Source organism: Lissotriton helveticus, chromosome 4_1 (genome assembly GCF_964261635.1).
Source record: "Lissotriton helveticus chromosome 4_1, aLisHel1.1, whole genome shotgun sequence".
NCBI lineage: Eukaryota > Metazoa > Chordata > Amphibia > Caudata > Salamandridae > Lissotriton > Lissotriton helveticus.
This window is the reverse complement of record NC_136063.1, coordinates 421,173,842-421,186,381: the sequence shown is the minus strand read 5'-3', so window position 1 is coordinate 421,186,381 and position 12,540 is coordinate 421,173,842. Positions and strand designations below refer to the sequence as shown.

The 12,540-nt window shown below is 49.0% G+C and overlaps 1 protein-coding gene across 7 annotated transcripts in view; it reads left to right on the top strand.

Moving 5' to 3' along the window:
- Positions 1-12,540, top strand: part of VPS13B (vacuolar protein sorting 13 homolog B) — a 3,181,000-nt gene that overhangs the window by 883,738 nt on the left and 2,284,722 nt on the right. The window lies entirely within an intron of this gene.

Genomic DNA, 12,540 nt, shown 5'->3' with positions numbered 1-12,540 from the left:
GTTTCCAAAGGGTTTATGTGTGTGTGCTGTTGAATGCCTTCTCAGTGTTGATAAAGTTGACATAGATGGGGGAGTTCCATTCCATCAACTGCTCAGTGATGATGCACAGTGTTTCATTCTGGTCTGTGCGGGATCTATCTTTGCAGAAGCCAGCTTGCTGGTCTCACAACTGAGCATAGACTTGTTCCTTCATTCTTTACAGGATGACTCTGTTGAACACTTTGCCTGGGGTTGATAGACGAGTTATCCCCTTGTAGTTGTTTGTGCAGTTACTCAGGTCATCTTTCTTGGTAAACTTGATGAGATATCCCTCCTTCCAGTCTGATAAAATAATTTCCTCTCCCGGATCCTTTCAAATATGCGGTAGAGCATGTCTACTGATGTTTCAGTGTTTGCCTTCAGTGCATCCGCAGGAATGTTGTGAAGTCCTGCTGCTTTCCCATTTCTCAGATGTTTGATGGCTTGCAGTATTTCTTCTTTAGCTAGTCTGCTGCACTCGATTGGCAAGTCCTTGTCGGCTAGCTGTATGTCTGGTGTAGACTGCGACACAGTCTCATTTAGAGGTTCATCAAAGTGCTTCACCCATCTTCATTGTCAGTCTACATTACCCATGATTATGTTCCCAGCTGTGTCTTCAACAGGTCTTTCTAGCTTTCTGTATCTGCTGGAGTTTCCTTGTTATTTCGTAGTGTTGTTTCAGGTTTCCATGGCTTGCTGCTTCCTGGGCTTCTGTGGCAAGGCCATCGATAAATCTTCACTTGTCTGAGGCTGTGGAACACTATGTTTTATAAAGTAATAAAAACAGATTGATCTACACTACGTGATTCTTATTGTTTGGGAATTCTCTAATACACGAACATTGATTGAAGAAGAGTGCGGATTGCACGGAGGATGAGAGTAACTCAAATATGATGTGCTCTGGTGTTTTTTTGTTAAAGTGATATCTGTCCCACTTATTGTGGATGCAGAGATTGACACCTTAGGTGGATGAGCGCTGGACACCAAAGTTGCACTCAACAATTGACTCATGTATATTGTTGCTGATCCAATATATTAAGGAGACACTTTGATGTGCAGGTCGTTAATAGCAAATCCACCTTGTTTTTTATGTTGGATAAATCTTCACTTTTCTGATCTTAAGCTTCTCTTTGCTCCCTTGTTGGTTTTGGTGTACTTGCGCTGATCTTTTATTTCTTCCGCTCTTGTTCAGCTGGTGTTGAATGCAGCTTTGTTTTCCTTTCTTTTTGGGATTTTGTGGAGAGTCTTTGTGGAGATTAATTCTTTATGCTGGTGTCTTTTTTTACCCAGTACCACCTAGCAGGTTGATGTCACTTTTTCTTTGATCTTCTCCAGGCTTACTTTCTACTGGGTCTCTGTTGTTCTTTAGTTCTTGCCGGACTTGAAACTTGTTTCTGAGGGTGACTGATTATTCACTCCTTTTCTGTACATCTTTGATGATGGTGGTGTTACATCGCTGGTGTCAGTTTGTTGGTTCCATCCATGCTTTCTTCAGCTTTAGCTTCAGCCTGTTCATGACCAGGTGATGGTATGACGCCACGTTGGCTACTTTCATAATTCTCACAACCTGCAGGGAACTTGGGAACTTCTTGGCAATACAGATATGGTCGATCTGATTCATGCGGAATTTTCTAGTGACACCCACTTTGCCTTGTGTATTCTTTTGTGTGGGAATACACTGCCACCTATCGCCAGACTGTTCAGGGTGCAGAGATCTGCAAGCCTTTAACCATTCTCGTTCATGTCACCACGGCCATGGTTACCTATGACTTCGTTGTCCCAGTGTTGTCGTCTCCAATCTTGGCATTGAGATCCCCCATGAGTTTGTGATGTCCTTCTCGGGGCATTTCACGATGATGAGCTGGAATCTGTTGTAAACATTTTCTTTTTCCTCTTCTGCGCTGTCATTTGTAGGTGCATAGCACTGGATAACTTCTTGTTAATCCTCTTTTCCTTTGTGCAGAATGTCGCTGTGATGATTCTCAGATTCTGCGCTTCCCATCTAATCGGAGCTCAGTTGGCTTCTGGCAGTAGCATAAGTACTACTCCCGGAATGTGTTGGGCGCTCTCTTACTCATCTCTAGAGCACATCAGCATTCCTCCTGGAGTAAGTCTTTTCTCTCTGGACTATTACCATATGGTCTCACTGATGCCAAGTAGTGCAAGGTTGTAATTTTTCATCTCCGCTGCCGCTTGGGTTTTCTTACCTGTCTCGTGCATGATCCTCATATTCAATGTCCTGATGGTGATGGTCTTGGTCAAAAGCAGGTGGATCGTTTTTGTGGCTTCTCTGGATCTTTGGCTATCACCACATGGTGTCAAGGAGATTCCTCTCTCCCCAAGGTTGGGTTCTCTTTTGGTTGACGTTTCTGTAGCTAGGAATTTTGTTTTACATGGTGGGGTAGCTAGTCCCACGCATAACCTTCTTCCTTTCGCAGCTGGGCTTAGGACCGTTCCCCTAAGGGAAAAGACATGGAAAAAAATCCTGCAAAGAGGCCCTTTGCTTTATTTGGTTTGGGTTATGATTTTTAATATAGCACCCAATATGATTACCACTGAATTTGCCTGGACGTGCAGCTGTACAGCACAAGAAGAGCAAGAGCAAGGTGCAGCTGTCTGAAACGTATTGGAGAATGGCTCAAGATAATAAGCATGTCCTTAAGTCAAGAGATCTAGCAAATAGCTGTTTGGACAAACCAAAGGCACTTGCTGCATCCAGGAGGCCAGGAGGAGCTTAAATCATCGAAGGACAGTATCATGCAGCGAGTATGCACAGGCCTTTACCCTCTTACTGTGGGCGCTTATCACCCCTTTACCAGCCCAAGAGTGTCACAAATATTTCACTGCTCTCTCTATATTAGGATAGTACTTTTCTAAATGGGTATGCTTATATTGCTTATAGAACAATTTAAACTATCTTTATAGCTCGAATGGTTCCAGAGTTTTTGTTGTATCATTGCGCTGATGGCCCTCGCCCTACTTTGCAGGTGACTACTGGAGATCTAGTGGCTACAGCGAGTGCCCACGTATTGTCTGTGCCCCAGCCCACTCAAAATCCAGTTTTGGGATGATTGTTTTCAAGATAGAGGTTGGTGAAGTTTGGTACCGAGGTACCAGAGGATTTACCCGCAATTTCATGGCCTGTTAGCCTCCCATGCTATCAGCTACGTTTAATGGCCCTGTTAATCATTCATCAGCCCATAAAAGACGAGTCCATTGGCACTTTGAATCATCATTTTATCGTTATTGGTAGGCCGTTTTCACTTGGGTGATGGATTTTGGGTACTGAGACTCATGGGATATTGCTGGCATATTCGTAGGTTCTCGTTTGCTCTCGTTTCAAATTAACGTAGTTGTCTTCCGTTGCACCAAGTATGCTGCTTAGAAACTATGACAATGACAAAGTTATTAGAGTAGACTTGATACATTTTAGCATTTTGCCTTACATATGTACTCTATTGATCAAGGTTTGTAAACTCTTTAGTAGTAAAATACTTGAGATGCAGGGGTTTCCAAAGATAGCTGAGAACTTGCAATCCATTCCTCATAGGGGAACATTGTTCATAGGCCATAGTGTTACAGTGAACGGAAGCTTCTAACAGCTCTATGAAGCGGCTTGATGTACTGTATTTCCTCCGAGAATTTTCCAACGCCTTGGTGTTGCTGTTTTTCATTGCTTTATATGTTGTATACCTAAATAAAGTCAACGAATAACACTCCAAACCACCTCCAGGCTTTCACGCCGGCGAAGAACGAGGCGGACCACTTTGATGAGGCAAGATGTTTCTTTTATTCAGCCAAGTTCCAGCAGTGACGCGTTTCGGGCTCAGAAGCCCTTGATCACACATCGGTCACAGTGAAAATGTACTGTTTTTAAATGTTTGAAAGTGCACTCCCACCAACAACACGTGATTGGGTCATCTGACCATAGATAGTGAGAAATTACTAAGAACTCCAATATATACATTCGACTCGTAGCAGCACATTTCATCATGTTAAACTCACTGTTTAAATACAAGGTTTTATGAAAGAGAGACCCATATGTCATGGCTTGGATTAAAATTAGGTCATGAGCAAAATAGTGCAAAACAAATTCATCAATCCTATATATATATATATATATATATATATATATATATATATATATATCTGTAAAAGATGTATATATATTTTTCTTATTAAGATTATATATCTGTATAAATACTGTTTTATATTTTTTTACACATGTTGACCCTCGAATCACATTTTCTCAATCCTACTCGATTATATTGCTGTATGAATACAAAAAGCTCATGTCACATATGTAGTTCTCCCCACATGAGGTTTAGTTGTGGCTGCATATTGCATATGGAGTCCCTGTGCAAAATACATGAATAGCAGCAAGTCCACTGTGCAAAACTGTGCATTAATGTACAAATAAGCTTAGAAAGTGCAAACCGTATGACTGACAATGTCTATCAATATTGTTAACAATAATAAAACAATGTTTGGATAAAATTGTTAAAAGCATATAAATAGCAATTTAAAAGAATATATCATCATATCAGTAAAATAAGTGCAAAAGTAGGTGATAAAAAGACATTATTTACTTAGGTATGCTTTCAGAGCTGTACGAATATATTACCATGGGAAAATCATTTATTCATTTTGTCATTTTATCATATACTTGATATTAGGGAACCTATATATCAAGATCCTATCGCGAATGCATTTGTACCCCAACTATTAATTTACATTGCTTCATTGATTCTGGAGCCCTATTTACATAATTATATCAGGAAGTGGAATATAGGGGAATCTGAAGATCTACAAAAAGTTAGCATTTCTTCAGTATTGTTTAACCCTTTGGCCAATTACTGTCAAACTCTAATATCATCTTTGTTTCAAGTTGACGTAACTGACGCTCACGATTCCCACCTATACGTGATTTGGGAATTGCCCCTTATGACTTCTCTTGAAATGACGTGCCACTGGATAGGCGGGGTCACTATGTAAAATAGCACGCAGATGTTGTAAGATCCTTACATGCACCTGCAGCTTGATACTGCCAATGTAGTTCAAACCGCAGGTGCATGTAAAGACATACACGGCATATTCCGTCTTGCAATTATAGCTCCCAGAAATTGCCACATCTCGCGTGCTAAATGGAGTTTGATAATGAGTAGTATTAACCGCATATTTGCACACTCGGCAACTACTACATTTTCGGAATCCCTGTGCAGGTTTAAGCCACATAGTGTTCAATGTTGTCTCAGGGCTACTCTTGTCTAGCACCACACCCATATTCTTCGCTTTTCTGAAAGTGATAGTGGGGGTACTAGGAAGCCTAGGATTGAGAATGGCGTCGGTTAACAAGATCGGCCAATTTTTATTTATAATGGCCCTGATCTTTTTTTCTTCATTACTAAATGTTGTTATAATTCTAGGATTATTGTTGTTTATAATCCCTTCCCCTGTGGGAAGGGATTTTTAAATGAGGATGGTTTGATGATTTTTCACTGTTGTTTGCTGCTCTCTCGTTTTTATTCCCCTTTTTGTCAGTATACCTGTGTTTTTTTTTTTTTCAGAACAAATTTTATTGTTTTATTTTGTGTTGAAGTAATGCAGAGAGGGCACTGCACTCTGATCACCAGAGGTGCAGTGTACAAGGAAATAATCGTCATCTTCAATCAGTACAAGCAACATTCAATAGAAACACCCATCCCCGAACTCCCTTCCCCCCACCTCCCGTCCCATTATTCTCCCGCCCGGATCCCACCCCCAACCCCCCACAGTGTCAACTTGGTCCAGTAGCCAGTGCACTCCAGCAACAAAGTCCGTGCGTGTACCATTTCACCCCGGGTCCACAAGCATGTGTCCTGCATCAGCATCCTGACGTGCTGGCGGCTCCAGCCACAGCCCTCTATAGTCCGCCCATCTCTTCCAAATTTTAAAGTGCTTTTGGGGGCAGCCCCTGGCAACAAACACTGGGCGCTCCAGCCCCATACAGAAGTCCAATCCCCTCTTCCACACTTCTAGCAAGGGAGCCCTTGGGTCCTTCCAGGCTCGGGTGATATCTTGTTTGGCCACTGTAAGACCCAGAAGTAGTAGGTGGCGTTTATAAATGTTACCTCCCACCTGTTCCATAACATGTAAGAGGCCTAATTTCGGAGAGCGGGGGAGGTCCCAACCCAACACCTCAGACAGGCAATCCCAGACACCAGTCCAAAATTTCAGCAGCCGATCACACGCCCACACTGTGTGCACAAAGGTGCCCACCGCACGGCCACACCGCAGGCAATCAGGGGAGGCTATCAGACCCGCTCTCCACAATCGGTCCCTAGTATAGTAGGCTCTGTGTAAGTATTTAAATTGAATAAAACGCAGGCGAACCGCTATTGCCGCCCCTCTCGGGGCCTCCAAGGCCTCTCTCCAATCCTCTTCCTCCAGGTCTCCTATGTCCCCCTCCCATGCAGATCGTAAGTTATCTAGGGATTAGGAGCAATTAGTGACTAATGTCTGGTATATACTTGAGATTTTCTTAGTGTCCATCTCACCCATGAAGACCTTAGCCTCCAACGGGCTAAATTCGGGCAAGGAGTCTAGACCAACCAAGGAGGGAGATAGAGCGTGTCGGAACTGCAGATAGTGGAAGAACTGTGTTCGGGGCATATCGTATTCTTCTCGCAGGGCTTGGAATGTTGTAAGAGTCGTGCCTTTCATAACATGGCCCAGGGCCGAGATCCCTATAGCGTCCCAGCCGCTAAAGCCCCGCAGGGATGCCAGCACTGGAAACCGCCCATTATGCCATAGGGGAGTCTCCCTCGTCAATCTGTTCCACCATCCCATGCGGCGCAGTGCTCCGCGCCACACCCGAAAGACTACCTGAGTGACCACCGGACGCCTCTTCCACACCGCCGCTGAATACAAAATGGTGTGTAGCGTGTCCGGGTCCATCAAATACCTCTCAAGGGCATAGGCCGGATCGCTCCGATCACCATACCACCATTCTTTTAGTATCAATAGATGAGACGCCTGATAGTAGGACAGAACGTCCGACGTGGCCAACCCCCCACAATAAGTGGAGAGGAAGCATGTACGAAATGCCACTCTCGCCACCCCACCCGCCCAAAGGAACTGGCTCAGCGCCGAGTTCACTCGACGAAACCACTGCGGCGGAATAGGGTATGGATGATTTTGCAGCTGGTATAGTAGACGCGGGAGAGCCACCATTTTAAATATGGCCGAGCGCCCATAGATATTCAGGGGCATTCTGGACCATGTCGTCATGTCAGAGCGCACTCGGTCCCAAACAGGCAGTACGTTGCGTGCCCATGAGACCCCCGGGACATCCGTCAGGAATATCCCCAGGTATTTAATGCCTCCAGCAGCCTCCTGCAAGGTATCCGCCCAGGGCCTCAGGCCCCTGCGATCTCCCAGCGTCCACAACGTTGACTTTCGTAGGTTTAGGTAGAGGCCAGACACCTCACCAAATATACGCATGATTTCTAGGACCCTCGGCCCCGATCTGTTTAAGTCTGTTAGAAAGAAAAGAACGTCGTCGGCGTAAAGCGCTATTCTGTCGGATGGTCCCTCCTTCCATTCCACGCCTCGCAGTTGTGCATCCATTCGCACCCATGCTGCAAGCGGTTCCATATCCAGGGCGAATAGGTAGGGCGAAAGGGGACAGCCCTTGCGGGTGCCCCGGCCTATAGGGAAGGGGCTGGACACTGCTCCCGCCACTCTCACAGATGCTGTCAAGTCGGTGTACAACAGTTGTATATAGGAAAGAAATCGGGGCCCAAGGTTCAGGCGAGACAAGAGGGCACGTAGGTAGACCCAACTCAAGGAATCAAATGCCCTGTCGATGTCCGCCAGGAGAAGTGCCGCCGGAATCCCGGCCGCCCTAGCCGCCTCCACCACCACCTGTGCATGCCTGATATTGTGTCGTGTCGCCCTATGGGGCATGAACCCGGCCTGGTCTGGGTGGACCAGATCCGTTATGTATGGGAGCAGACGATTGGCCAGGGCCTTTGCCAGCAGCTTCGCCTCTACATTCAGGAGCGAAATTGGCCTGTAAGACTCATGTTGTGTAGGAGACCTCCCAGGTTTACAGAAAACCACAATTTCTGCGTGTCGCCAGTCTGCCGGAAGGCGACCACTGTCCCTGGCCACCTCCAGCGCCCGCCTATAGTAGACTCCCAATTGGAGATGAAATGTCTTCATGAACTCACAGGGGAAGCCGTTGGGCCCAGGGGCCTTGCCAGTGTTCAGTTCCCCCAGCGCCGCGCCCAGGTCCTCGGCTGACAGCGGATGGTCAAGTTTGGCACGTCCCTCATCGGAAAGTGCCCTTGGCGGGAGATCTGCTAGAAATTTGTCTACCTCCTCTGCCGGAAGAGATTCCCGAGGGGCATTCTGGGTCGCATAGTAGCGCGCAAAGCTGGCCGCTATAGCAGCCGGGGCCGTCACCGCGTCTCCCACCTCATCACAGAGGCCCGGTAGGGAGTGCGCCTGGAATGTGTTTTGGTAGAGCCTATATAGCATGGCACTAGATTTGTCCCCCCACTGATAGATCGTACTTTGAGTAGCCAACCAGAGTTGGCGAGCCTCGTCCATCAGCAGAGAGGTGTATGATTGTTGCATAAGGAGCAGCCGTCTTACGCCATCAGCACTACCTCCAGTACTACACTCCACCTCCAGGTCCTGGACCTTATTAGCCGCATGAACTATAGGGCTGCGGCACACCAGGCAATATCTACGCCCCGGAGCACGGGCTTTAAGGCTTCCCAGAGGGTCATAGCATCCGTTTCTGGCCTGTCATTATTTTCCCAGTATTGAGCTATTGCCTCCCTCATGTGCGACTGATAGCTATCTTGCTGTAAATTCCATGTGGAGATACGCCATCTAAAAGGCTGCCGTCTCCTGTCTAGGTGCAGGTCCATCGTAATCGGGGAGTGATCTGACAGACCGCGTGGGAGAATGGATGTGGAGGCCACCCGCCCTATCCAGTCGCGGGGGATGAACTAGTAGTCAAGTCTAGAGAACGACCCATGAACTGCAGAGACATAAGTGTATTCGCGACTATGGGCATGCTGGTACCGCCATGCATCCACCCAGCCCATCCCCTGCACCATGCTTTTCAATCTAGTTGGGGTATCCGCCAGTTGGCCCCCTCCCGGCCTGTAGCGATCCATACACCCATTCATCACGTCATTCCAGTCACCACCCACCATCGCCAGCACATTCGGAATTTCGGCCCACACATCAAACAATTTTTCAACGAGAGCTTCCTGCAGCGGAGGTGGGGCATACACACTCCCAAAGACCACGGGTACGTTTCCCACCGTTCCCTTGATGAAGACATACCTGCCATGGCTATCAACCCATTGCGCTTCATGTGAATAGGACAGTCTGCGGTGGACAAGGACCGCAAGCCCCCGTGATCCCCGCACAAAACCAGCATGATATACCTGCTGATAACCATAGCGCTGCAAGCTTAGAGTTTTGGTCCCCAGAAGGTGTGTCTCCTGCAGGAGTAGTACATCTGCCTTTTCTCGCTTTCCCAACCGCAAGACTGCACCCCTGTTGATTTTATCAAGCATTCCCCGCACATTCCAGCTTACAACACGCAGGGACGCCAGCGGGGGCTCTGTCTCTTGAGTGTCACCCGCCGTCAGGGGGCAAGTAGAGCAAGGCCCTGGATGTCATGGACCACACACACACATAGAACTCTAATTGGACTTGATTGGACACTGTGTTAGAACAAGTTACCCCAATATCCCTATTCCCCCCTTCAAGCCCCCTCACCCGCCCATGCCACCCCAACAGCATCTCCACCCCTCCGATGCCCCAGTACAAACCCGCAACTACCCGACAAACCCCCAACCCCATACCTCACAAACATTGAAGTACCTGTCGCGGAATAGGGTATCGCCAGCCCCCAACGGGAGGACAGGTACCTACTATGCCAATGGATCCCCACCAACAACCCACTCAAGTTCTACTTACCCCCTACCCAACTAACCTAAGAACCCCGTGGGTACGTCCGCCCTCCTTCAGGCATCCCCCAACCCACGTCCTCCCTTTACACAGGCATCATGAAGCAGTCAGTTAAGCGGAGAGTCACAAGTAGAAACTTCGCCTCCGATGCAACCATGCTCCATTAGGAAAACACCTGAGCCCCATGTTAAGGATTTGCGGAGTGTCCCGGGGCCTCAAGGCGCCGACGTTTGATTGTCCGCCTCATTACCTGCCTCCATCACTCCATTGCGAGAAGGTTGGCTCTTCTGGGAGCGCGATCGCCAGTTGCTCCTGCTACGTGACCTCCGGGGAGTTCTCGAAGGTCCGCCCGTAGAAGATGAGTCAGAATCACGACCCGGAGGAGTGTGCACCATGATGCGGACTGTTTCATCTGTCCAAGCAAAGACCTCCTCCGGCGAATTAAAGAACTGTGTCCTGGACTGGAAGACCACCCGGAGGCGGGCCGGGTAAAGCAGGGCATATTGAATTTTGAGGTCTCGTGGACGCGCCTTTGCCGCAGTGAAGGATTGTCTTTGTTGCTGCACTAACTTAGTATAGTCGGGGAATATGAGGATCTTGTGATTGTCGTACATTAGGGGTTCTTTCGCGCGAGCCTGTCGCAGAATAACGTCCCGGTCATGGTAATTGAGCATCTTGGCGATCACTGGCCAAGGGCGAGCACCTACAGGCGGCTTCGGGAGAAGTGCTCGGTGCGCTCTCTCAACCACAAAGCAACGCGATAGGGACTCCGGGGGGAGCCACCCCTCCAACCATCGGGTCAGGAACGCCGCCATATCGCCTTTCTCACTGTCCTCTGGAAATCCCACAAATCTTAGGTTATTTCTCCGGGCCCGACCTTCCGCGTCTTCAACCCTGAGCGCGAGGCCCTTCTGAATCCCCTCCATGGCAGCCACTTTCTTTTTTAGGATCACTACATCGTCTTCAACCTCCGTGATTCTGGTCTCGGTTTCAGTAATGCGGGCCACCGCTTTGCGCAGATCCTGCCGGAGCAAGGTGACATCAGCCCCCACGGCCCCAATTTTCGCATCAAGCATATCTCTGGACTGCGTTATAGCAGCCACGAGGGCCGCATTATCCGGACCTGGTCCCTGTGAGCCTCCCGCGGCCCCGCCACTCGGCCCCGTGAACTTATCAATCGGGCCTTGTTTCGCAGTGCTGCCACTATTGCCGCCCCTCGTCATGGTGAGCCGCTGGCACAATTATAAAGTTTAATCAGGCAGCAGGGGCGCCGGATTAACGCTTCCTTCACACCGGGTGTGGGCCTCCGGCAGCCGCCCCCCCGTCCCGTCAGGTGCCACAGAGGTACGATCAAGCCGCTCAGGAGGACACAGTCACAGCGCCACCGCAGCGCCCACCATCCCCAGGTAGAGGCACTAGTACGCAAAGTATAGCTTCCAGCGTCGCTGATGCACTGCAAGGGGGCAGAAGCGCCACCTCCCGGCCAACTGCACACACCGTCGGTCAGCTAACCGTCTCTGCACATTCGCGTTCAGGGGCCAACGACCCAGACCGGGCCCGCAAATCGCCTCCACTCTCAGGTCCCTCGGGCCTCACCCCAGCCCCCGGGTCTCCGCCAGGGGGGGGAGGGAAGGGGGGCGGTCGATGATGGCCGGGGGGGGGCAAAAGATAGAGTTCCTCCCTGCACCCGGGTCACCAGGCTCCCGCGGTCCGATTAGGCCGCCGAGTGGAAGCAGTCCCAGCCAAGGGTGCTACCCCTCCCCCCACAGCGTCACCCGCCTGGGATGGCGGCTTACCCGGCCTCCGACGACAAGCAGGCCTCAGGACGGCGCTGGGATCCCCTCGCAGTGGCCGTCGGCTGGTCTCCAAGCGGCCCCAGGTCCTTTCGCCGCCAGGAGCGGGATCCGGCACACTCCGCTCCGCCGCACGCCGCGCTGGCTCACTTCCGGCCCGGCGTGGACAAACTTGAGGTCCCGGCTTTCTCGGGCGGCACAGGCCTCCCAGTCGCGGGACACTGAACTTCGGAGCACACGCCGCAAAATCGCCCAAATCGCCACCGGAGCTTCCTCTGTGCCTCCAGCAGTCAGGCTCCTCACCAGGGCAGTCGTGGGCTAGGGCGATGCAGGATATAGGTGAGGATATTGCGCCGGCGGGACGAAGCTCTCTAGATTGCGTCCGCCATGTTCGCCGCCTTGGCCACGCCCCCCATATCTGTGTTTTTTAATTACTTGTGTACATTATAAATTTGTCCATAAGAGTTTTGTTTTAACTATTGCACGATTTATATGCAATTTTATTAAAATTAATGTGTCTATTTTTGCAAATCAGTTGTTTTAGAGTATTGTTTCACATAATTGACTGTTTGGGTCCCATTTGGCGTTTCATTGTTCGCAAATGATATCATTATGGGTGCTGTGAATAAATGCAGATAAGAGAAAAAGATTGTAAGGTTGAGATTTATTAACATCACTGATTTCAGTATAGTCAAAGTTTTCCCAGGAGAAATGTGTTCTTTATTTACCTGTGGTACCCCTTCTCTTGGGT